This window comes from Eucyclogobius newberryi, unplaced genomic scaffold (assembly GCF_026437365.1).
Source record: "Eucyclogobius newberryi isolate DKJ021-1_F unplaced genomic scaffold, fEucNew1.0.hap1 SCAF_22, whole genome shotgun sequence".
Lineage (NCBI taxonomy): Eukaryota > Metazoa > Chordata > Actinopteri > Gobiiformes > Gobiidae > Eucyclogobius > Eucyclogobius newberryi.
In genome coordinates, this window is record NW_027315857.1 from 474218 (window position 1) to 484465 (window position 10248).

At 52.4% G+C, this 10248-nt stretch overlaps 1 long non-coding RNA gene across 1 annotated transcript; it reads left to right on the forward strand.

Moving 5' to 3' along the window:
• The first annotated feature begins 443 nt into the window (after window positions 1-443).
• Window positions 444-8888, forward strand: LOC140371710 (uncharacterized). Its single transcript, XR_011928482.1, has 3 exons — window positions 444-510; window positions 579-629; window positions 8790-8888. It is a non-coding gene; the product is annotated as an uncharacterized lncRNA (long non-coding RNA).
• The last annotated feature ends 1360 nt before the right edge of the window (window positions 8889-10248 follow it).

Here is a 10248-nt window from a genome sequence, read left to right on the forward strand (position 1 = left end):
AATAAACTGTAATTTACCCTTACAACATATTTTTACACATATTATGTACAATTTGACCTCTGTAAAAGTGAGCGGAATCTGAGGATTTGATGTTAAAGTTGAGCAGTTGGATGAGTTGTGTCTCAGTAAAGCAACAGGATCTCTGCTGATATATAAATGTAGATTTATATATGTGGGTTAAATGAGGTTAATCTCCATGTGATCCATAAATGACCTTTCCACTCGACAAGCCCAGTCCTGTGCATCTGCTTGTAAATGATTATCGTGCCCATCACATATTTGCGAGGAAGCCGTGCACAGACGAGGCGTGCCAGGACTGAGCAGGCTGGGTACGGGTCTGCGGGGGGGGTCCAGGGGGGGTCCAGGGTATATCATCGACAGAATCCGACTTCTCCAGGTTACTCAGACCACTCTCTTCACGGAAACACTATTTGATGAAAACAATGTTCAGAATTGTAGCTGTAACGTTTCTGCTTGTTCTTGTCCTGCATCTGTGTGATCCCAGAGCAGGTAATAATGTTGTTTTTATTAAATAGCATGCAAGTTATTCACACAAAAAACCATTGCATTTGTTACAGAGGCATTTGATGCTGTACCAGTCAGATTCCTCCGTCGCTGCCGATGCAAAGGTAAGTGCATTGTAAGATCGGAGTTGCTTTGTTTTAGATGTGATCTCCTTGGGATGTTTATCGTGAACATTCTATATGGATGAGGTGAAAACTGGCTGCCTCAGTTCAGAAGAACAGCAGCACTTTACTGAATTTGAAAATAAGGTCAAGATTAGGAATCTTGTCAAACAACAAAGACAAGTTTATTCAATTTAAATCAATGTGTTGTTGTAATGCCCAAACTCACCACAGCAGTTGCCTCGAAGGGCAACAATGAGAAAGAGATGACACTATTTTCTTTTGAATATGTGTATTTCTATACGTATAATGTGTCGTAAAAAAATAATTAATAGATTGACTATCCAGATTATTTGATAATGTGTATAATTCTCCTTGAACGTTCTGATTATAAGCTTTAATACATATTTCAAAAGGCTACAGTGGTATTTGCTTTGTTTAATTTCTTGGTTATAGTTCTCCAGGACAAACCATTCTTTCAACATATCAAAGCTTTTCATGTCATTTCCTTTCACAATCTGGTAAAAAAAAAACATTCATACAATTTGTTATCCAGACTTTAAAGGTCCTATACTTTGCTATTTGTCCTGTTTCATAGTCTACCCTAAGAGCATTGTGGATAATAATGGACGCACCTACCCTGTCCACCCCGTGACGTAGTCTCAGTGTGGGCGCGCCTACCCTGTCCACCCCGTGACGTAGTCTCAGTGTGGGCGTGCCTACCCTGTCCACCCCGTGACGTAGTCTCAGTGTGGGCGTGCCTACCCTGTCCACCCCGTGACGTAGTCTCAGTGTGGGCGCGCCTACCCTGTCCACCCCGTGACGTAGTCTCAGTGTGGGCGTGCCTACCCTGTCCACCCCGTGACGTAGTCTCAGTGTGGGCGCGCCTACCCTGCCCACCCGTGTGGGCGCGCCTACCCTGCCCACCCCGTGACGTAGTCTCAGTGTGGGCGTGCCTACCCTGCCCACCCCGTGACGTAGTCTACCCTGTCCACCCCGTGACGTAGTCTCAGTGTGGGCGTGCCTACCCTGCCCACCCCGTGACGTAGTCTACCCTGTCCACCCCGTGACGTAGTCTCAGTGTGGGTGTGCCTACCCTGTCCACCCTGTGACGTAGTCTCAGTGTGGTCGTGCCTAACCTGCCCACCCAGTGACGTAGTCTCAGTGTGGGCGTGCCTACCCTGTCCACCCCGTGACGTAGTCTCAGTGTGGGCGTGCCTACCCTGCCCACCCCGTGGCGTAGTCTCAGTGTGGGCGTGCCTACCCTGCCCACTCCGTGGCGTAGTCTCAGTGTGGGCGTGCCTACCCTGCCCACCCCGTGACGTAGTCTCAGTGTGGGCGCGCCTACCCTGTCCACCCCGTGACGTAGTCTCAGTGTGGGCGTGCCTACCCTGTCCACCCCGTGACGTAGTCTCAGTGTGGGCGCGCCTACCCTGTCCACCCCGTGACGTAGTCTCAGTGTGGGCGCGCCTACCCTGCCCACCCCGTGACGTAGTCTCAGTGTGGGCGCGCCTACCCTGCCCACCCCGTGACGTAGTCTCAGTGTGGGCGTGCCTACCCTGCCCACCCCGTGACGTAGTCTACCCTGTCCACCCCGTGACGTAGTCTCAGTGTGGGCGTGCCTACCCTGCCCACCCCGTGACGTAGTCTACCCTGTCCACCCCGTGACGTAGTCTCAGTGTGGGTGTGCCTACCCTGTCCACCCTGTGACGTAGTCTCAGTGTGGTCGTGCCTAACCTGCCCACCCAGTGACGTAGTCTCAGTGTGGGCGCGCCTATCCTGCCCACCCCGTGACGTAGTCTCAGTGTGGGCGCGCCTACCCTGTCCACCCCGTGACGTAGTCTCAGTGTGGGCGCGCCTACCCTGTCCACCCCGTGACGTAGTCTCAGTGTGGGCGTGCCTACCCTGTCCACCCCGTGACGTAGTCTCAGTGTGGGCGCGCCTACCCTGCCCACCCCGTGACGTAGTCTCAGTGTGGGCGCGCCTACCCTGCCCACCCCGTGACGTAGTCTCAGTGTGGGCGTGCCTACCCTGCCCACCCCGTGACGTAGTCTACCCTGTCCACCCCGTGACGTAGTCTCAGTGTGGGCGTGCCTACCCTGCCCACCCCGTGACGTAGTCTACCCTGTCCACCCCGTGACGTAGTCTCAGTGTGGGTGTGCCTACCCTGTCCACCCTGTGACGTAGTCTCAGTGTGGTCGTGCCTAACCTGCCCACCCAGTGACGTAGTCTCAGTGTGGGCGTGCCTACCCTGTCCACCCCGTGACGTAGTCTCAGTGTGGGCGTGCCTACCCTGCCCACTCCGTGGCGTAGTCTCAGTGTGGGCGTGCCTACCCTGCCCACCCCGTGGCGTAGTCTCAGTGTGGGCGCGCCTACCCTACCCACCCCGTGACGTAGTCTCAGTGTGGGCGTGCCTACCCTGTCCACCCCGTGACGTAGTCTCAGTTTGGGCGTGCCTACCCTGCCCATCCCGTGGCGTAGTCTCAGTGTGGGCGTGCCTACCCTGCCCACCCCGTGACGTAGTCTCAGTGTGGGCGTGCCTACCCTGTCCACCCCGTGACGTAGTCTCAGTGTGGGCGTGCCTACCCTGCCCATCCCGTGGCGTAGTCTCAGTGTGGGCGTGCCTACCCTGCCCACCCCGTGACGTAGTCTCAGTGTGGGCGTGCCTACCCTGTCCACCCCGTGACGTAGTCTCAGTGTGGGCGTGCCTACCCTGTCCACCCCGTGACGTAGTCTCAGTGTGGGCGCGCCTACCCTGCCCACCCCGTGACGTAGTCTCAGTGTGGGCGCGCCTACCCTGCCCACCCCGTGACGTAGTCTCAGTGTGGGCGCGCCTACCCTGCCCACCCCGTGACGTAGTCTACCCTGTCCACCCCGTGACGTAGTCTCAGTGTGGGCGTGCCTACCCTGCCCACCCCGTGACGTAGTCTCAGTGTGGGTGTGCCTACCCTGTCCACCCTGTGACGTAGTCTCAGTGTGGTCGTGCCTAACCTGCCCACCCAGTGACGTAGTCTCAGTGTGGGCGTGCCTACCCTGTCCACCCCGTGACGTAGTCTCAGTGTGGGCGTGCCTACCCTGCCCACTCCGTGACGTAGTCTCAGTGTCGGCGCGCCTACCCTGTCCACCCCGTGACGTAGTCTCAGTGTGGGCGTGACTACCCTGTCCACCCCGTGACGTAGTCTCAGTGTGGGCGCGCCTACCCTGCCCACTCCGTGGCGTAGTCCCAGTGTGGGCGTGCCTAATATAAATTTTTTCCATAATGGCGTCATGCTAAGCTTTATGTCGTGGATCCAGAATCAGATCAGTTTGAAGTGCGCAACACAAGTACCACGACAACTGCAGCAGACTTTTAAGTCCCTCGCCGGGTCGATTCTCGTCCTTTTTTCATCCCATTCAAAATGCATGAAAAACAAAATGCATGTAGGTCTATGATAGTGTTTGGTGTGACGTCATCTTCCTTTCTTGCCATTCTAAGCAAAAAATCCAATAAGCTAAACTTTTTAGGCATTCAGGTCACACACATAGGCGTTTGTGACTTCATGCCCCCCCCCTCTTGTTTTGTATTATTCTAATTTATGTGAATAAACACTCTGCATCTTAGCTGGGGTTGTGGTCCTTGCTCGTGAAGGATGTCTGTGCCAAATGTAATTTCACTAGCAGGGACCACGCCACAATGGAGTATGAAAGAATATTTAGTGATAATAATGACGATGGAGCTCGACGATGGAGCTCGACGATGGAGCTCGACGATGGAGCTCGACGATGGAGATCGACGATGGAGATCGACGATGGAGATCGACGATGGCGATCGACGATGGAGATCGACGATGGAGATCGACGGTATAACGATCGAGCAACAAGGATGGCATCTGTCTCGGGTAATCAGCCCAGCCGATTCAGACCCCCCAAAAATGATGTAAAAATGAAGGAGATGATCTGGATCTGGATGGGAGGCCTGGCTGAAAATTATGTTAACCAAGAGGCGCAAGAGAAGAGGAGCTGGATAGTCGAGGGCTCTCTAGAGCGTAGCCTGAATCTAAAAGTGGTCTGTCCGTTACTGAAGACAAGAATAAGTGCTGGTGCATTTGAATGGAGTTTTAGCATTTGTGGGTCATCGATGGAGTACGTGGGTGCGAAAAGGTGCGAGTGCGAAGTTTGGACGAGCAATCGTTAAAACTGAATTACATGGTGGAGTCGCATTGCTCCGGTGCGGAGAAAGGTTGGGGAGAGCAATTTGCATATATGTAGGAGTTGACAAGCTGGGGATAGTAGTAAGGTCAATGTGAGCCATGAATAAAGGAACTTAATCCGAGCTTGAATGAGATTTTTGAGAATGAGTGAAATAAGAGATAGAAGAAAGGGTAGTGCGATTTTAAAGTGTTTCCTGAAGATCGAAGAGGAATTGGCGATCATCAAAGTTCGGTGCGGAGCGTCGAATTTTGAATGGTGAATCGTGAGTAGGTTTTTGTTGATTATGGTGGTTTGAGTATAAGCAATGCAGGTGACGGATTGATAGAGGGGAGTAGACAGTTTAGAGACTTATCAGGTGCGGCGTAATAGAATATCTTTTACTGATCTACGAAGACTCATTGTCGAGTGAGTGCCTTCTGACTGGTCAAACCCACAAAACATTTCCTGAACGATAGTGAGGTATAATCCAAACAGGCCTGGAGGAAACGAGCTGCCTTCCCTTGGGCCTTGAGGAGAAGAGTCATTCTAGTGCGGAGTCCGATGGTCGCCTGAACGGGACGGGAAGAGGATCCTTGGTCTGGAATTAAGGGCTTGTAGGATGATGGAGTGCACTGAGCGGTCTTCGATGCATCGAGATGCACAATGGGTTGAGGTGCGTGCAGAGATATGCCTCTTCTGAGAAAGAGGGAATGTGAGATGACTGAGCATTTCGGTGCCCAGTGACTGCTCCGGGGAGAGACGGCAGCCCGGTGCCCGGCGATAGTTCTGGGGAGAAACTGCGTGCTGGTGCCCGCTGAGCCCCTGGTGAGGACGTGGAAAAGGCGTCGAATGGATGAATGGGTGATTGAGGGAGGGATGGGAGGGAGGGGTTGGATGAGTGGGATGAAGGAGGGAGCGGGCCTGAGGCCGCTGCCGAGTGGCCGCTGCCGAGTGCCGAGTGGCCGCTGCCGAGTGGCCGCTGCCGAGTGGCCGCTGCCGAGAGGCCGGGGCGAGCGTGTGGCCGCCTGCTGTGGTTCGGTGCGAGCGTGTGGCCGAGATGATTGAGGGAGGGGATGAGTGGGATGAGTGATAGAGGGAGGGATGAGTGGTTGAAGGCGGGAACGGGCGTGTGGCTATTGCCGTGTGGCCACTGCCGTTGGTCGGGGCGAGCGTGTGGCCGGCTGCCGTGAGTCGGGACGAGTTTGTGGCCGGGGTGATTGAGGGAGGGGATGATTGGGATGAGTGGTTGAGGGAGGGAGTCGGTGTGTGGCTGCTGCCGTGTGGCTGGCTGCCGTGGGTCGGGGCAAGCGTGTGGCCGGCTGCCGTGGGTTGGGGCGAGCGTGGTGTGGCTGGCTGCCGTGGGTCGGGGGGAGCGTGTGGCCGGTTGCCGGGGGTCGGGGCGAGCGTGTGGCCGGGGTGGTTGAGAGAGGGGATGAGTGATAGGAGGGATGGGAGGGATGAGTAGTTGAGAGAGGGAGGGAGCCGGCGTGTGGCTGCTGCCGTGGCAAGCATGTGGTTGGCTGCCGTGAGTCGGGGCGAGCGAGGCTGCTGGCGAGGTTCGTGCGAGGTTTGAAGTTTGTGTGGTTGCCGTGAGCGTAGCTGCCGGCGGAGCTCAGCGAGCGTGGCTGTAGTTGTGGCTGAGAGCTGTAGCTGTGAGTTGAGCTGTAATCTGTGACTGAGTTGTAGATGTAGCAATTGAATGTAGCAATTGATTGGCAGTAGGATGTGGCAGTAAGTACAGTGGAAGGATAGAGAAATACGTTTGAGGGAGTTGAGTGCAACTGCGAAGAAGGAGATGAGAGAAATTATTAGATGGGAAAGATTGAGAAAAAAGGCAGTCCTAAATTGTTTGGATGAGCTGGGACGTTGCCAAGTCCCTATGAGCGTGTTTAATGTTTTAAATTAAGTTGTACGACCTGGCTCCTGCCACCAGGGGGAGCTGAGAGGTCTCGCTGAGGCCGTGGAGTGATGGTGACGTCATTGGCTGCGCGCCTCGGAGAACCAGGAAGTGCGGAGCTGACGAAAAAGGGGTATTTATCGTCGTAGCGTCTGAAAGAAGTGTCCACCGGCTTCGGCCCTGTGCGCCCGGCTGTGGTACGGTCTCTGGTGTCCGCCTGCGTGGAGACGTGGGCGGGAGCGGCGCGTGGGAGCGGCACACGGAGCGCCGGCCTGCGCGGGAGCCCTGACCTGAGCCAGGAGAAGGAGAGCGCATGGGTCCGGCTGTTGCTGTGGAGTGGAGGTCGGTGTTCTGTGTGGATGCCCGGAGGTGGGGTCCGTGAGAGACGTGTGTGCAGAGGAGCTGATCGTGTTTGGAGCTGTGGAATCACTTGGGGTGAGTCCTCGGGGGAACTGACCGACTGAATATTTCAGACTAAATTGTTCAGATTGAATGTTAAGATTGAGAACAGATCAGAATCTGAAGAAAACGGCTCGGGTTCTTGTTCGAACGAGCGCGCTGCTGACTGAGAGAGAGCTGAGACGACAAGAGATGCTGTGAATAGGCCTTATAAATAGGGCTTCTGGGTAATTAGAGGTGTGGTTAGAGAGTGGGGCGTGTTTACGAGTGGAGTGGAGGTTGAGGCGTGGTCCCGCTCCCGAACCTCAGTTAGAGATTAACATCTCCAACTCCATTTGTTTACATCCAAGTACATTTTTTCATCCCTTTCAAAATGCTTGTAAACCAAAACACAATGACAATGTTTGTCAGGTTGCCACGGTAACGTGTTTGCAGATGGAGGTATGCCATCCACGGCTTTTCGATCAGAATGGTAAGAAGAATTTCTGTGCCAAATTTTATTTGTCTATGTTAAAGTAGTAGAAAAAGCTTCAGTTGTAGTCATCTGGACTCAGTTGGGCGGAGCCTTCCTGAAGTGGAAAGAGTTGTTTGTTTCAACAGAAACTCCCCCCTTGTATCTACCGAGCCTATTCAGAATTTTAATGGGCTATTAGAAACCTCTTTGTCTTTGTGAGACCCTGGCTCAACCACCCTGAGTACCTGATTAGCATCTAAATGTCCTGGTCCTGGTCCTCTACCTTTCCAGGGGTTCAGTATACCATTATATGTATTTGGGCCTCAGGACTCTGTATTTGGGCCTCAGGACTCCTGCCATGGACACAACTAACAGCTATCTCTAACCTGTGAGAATCTTTATCTGGGTGGGTGGAACCCCGTCCCTCTGAGAGGAAAGAGTTGTGGTCCGCCACGTTGAGCCAGCGAGCCATGTTAGCCTTGTTAGCTTGTGAGACGGGCTGTTTTCCAAAGGAGCCGTGGGTTGGCATCTTTGTTTGTTTTGGTCCTGTAGCATTACCAGACTTGTGTTTTTGCAGCGGTGCGAGTGCTTCTGTTCAGCACGCCAACATACCGGAAGTTCCTGCAAAGTGCTCTTTATGTAGTGATGGAAGGGACCGAAGTACCAGATATAAGCTCTGGGATTATCTTCTGGAGGAAGCCTCCCTCTGAGATCTACACAAGTCTGATATCGGACCTGCCGGACCTGGACTCCAAATCCAGAATCTATCTTTTCATATTTTGATCATTGTATTTTGACTCTAACCCTAGCTGATGCGTTACCCCCAATTCGACTTGTATTTGATGCCTTTACAAATAGATGCCTTGATAGTTTGACTCAGTAGACTGTGAACTTTCACTTTATCCTGCTGAAACACTGACAGGAGAAATGATGTATTGCTCTCATTCACTTAACAATGTAATATGCAGTACATAATTATGAGGGTCATATTTTTATTTTATTTCACAAACTCAACTCCCCTCACATGCTCTTCTTGAGCTCCTGGGGGCTCCGCAGTCATGCGCAGTGCAGCCCTGAGGCGTTCTTTGGTGCATAATGTGGAAACAGCCCATAAGACAAAGGAGACACTTGTGGACCATATCAATCCGCACCAAAGCAAACCGGTGGAAACAAGCCTATTTTCTCCACAGCTTCCTGTCTCAATCATGCAAACTCTCTCATTTCTGTTGCTTCATGTTCGCAGGTGTCTCAGCCGTTAGCCGCAAAATGACATGTCCATCGCCGCTCGTCCCCTCCAAACCTGAGGAAGAGAAGAAGCTGTACAAATGTCTTTGCAGTGAGTTTTCATGGCAGGTGAACATGTATGTTGTGAAATGTTTTTTTATTAATTTAGTGTTTGTTTTCGTTTAGAAAAATTCAGACTCTGCACAAATCCTATTACAATCCCTCTGTGAAGAGCTGATGTGACGAGCTGCTGAAAGAAACCATGCTATAATGCAGGGGTGGCGAACCCGCGGCTCGCGAGCCGCATGCGGCTCTTTGCCTGGTTTCATGCGGCTCTTTTACGTTCATATCAACATTTGTGTTTGTGTTGTACCAGACGGCGCTCTGCGTAAGCGGAGGCGCCCGCAGGGTCCTGACCACGGGCGCTGCTCTGACATCGGCCCGCGTGTTGGCCCAGCGGTCAGCGACCCGGCTGTGAGTGCAGAGGTCATACCCGACATGAACTCTTAATCTTGCATTTTTTCCCCCTCATTTCCTAACTTCATAGTAACAGAGGACTAGAGAGGAGCTGCCAAAACCCCTGAACTCATTTGATATTGAAATAAATGAGTTGGGGACAAGGAAAAAAATGCAAGATTCAAAATTCAAATCGGGTTTCAATCTCACAAACCACCACTTAAAGCCGTGTCGCTAACCGCTGGGCCAACACACACCAGGGTTTCCCGCCAGAACACGAAGACTAGGCACTGAGTATGTGCGCCGCTCAACCGCACGGAAGTGGAGCTTCGGCATTCGCCGGACCGCGGCTCGGCAGCCAATCAGAGCCAAGCACACAAACTTTGTCGGCCAATCAGCACGCAGCATGCAAATTTTCACTTGTAAACTGTCATGGCGCGGGCCGAGGCGCACTTTAATCAAACGCTTCCCGGCCCGATTTAATGATAATATTCCCTTTTTTCTGAGATTTATTAATAAAAATGTCTCCGTCCTTGCACTCAAAAATGCAAATGAAATTTCAAAATGCCCCGTCCAAAATACGGGAAGAAAACCACCAATATTGAACTTAAACATGGTGTGTAAATGATTTTTGGTTTGGACTTTGTTGAACTGAGAGTTTGTGAGAGACACAATGTTCGTTGTTGAAAATGACTGGCTTGTGGTCTTAGTGCTGTAGGAGTCAATTTCTGTCATTATCATGGATGTGTGTGACATGATATTGTTAATAATAATCATAATAATAATTTGGCTGAGCAGAGGTGTGTGTGTGTGTGTGTGTCCTGTGTGTGTGTGTGTCCTGTGTGTGTGTGTGTGTGTCCTGTGTGTGTGTGTGTCCTGTGTGTGTGTGTGTGTGTGTGTGTGTGTGGTGTGTGTGTGTGTGTGGTGTGTATGTGTGTGTCCTGTGTGTGTGTGTGTCCTGTGTGTGTGTGTGTGTCCTGTGTGTGTGCGTGTGTGTGTGTGTGTGTGGTGTGTGTGTGTGT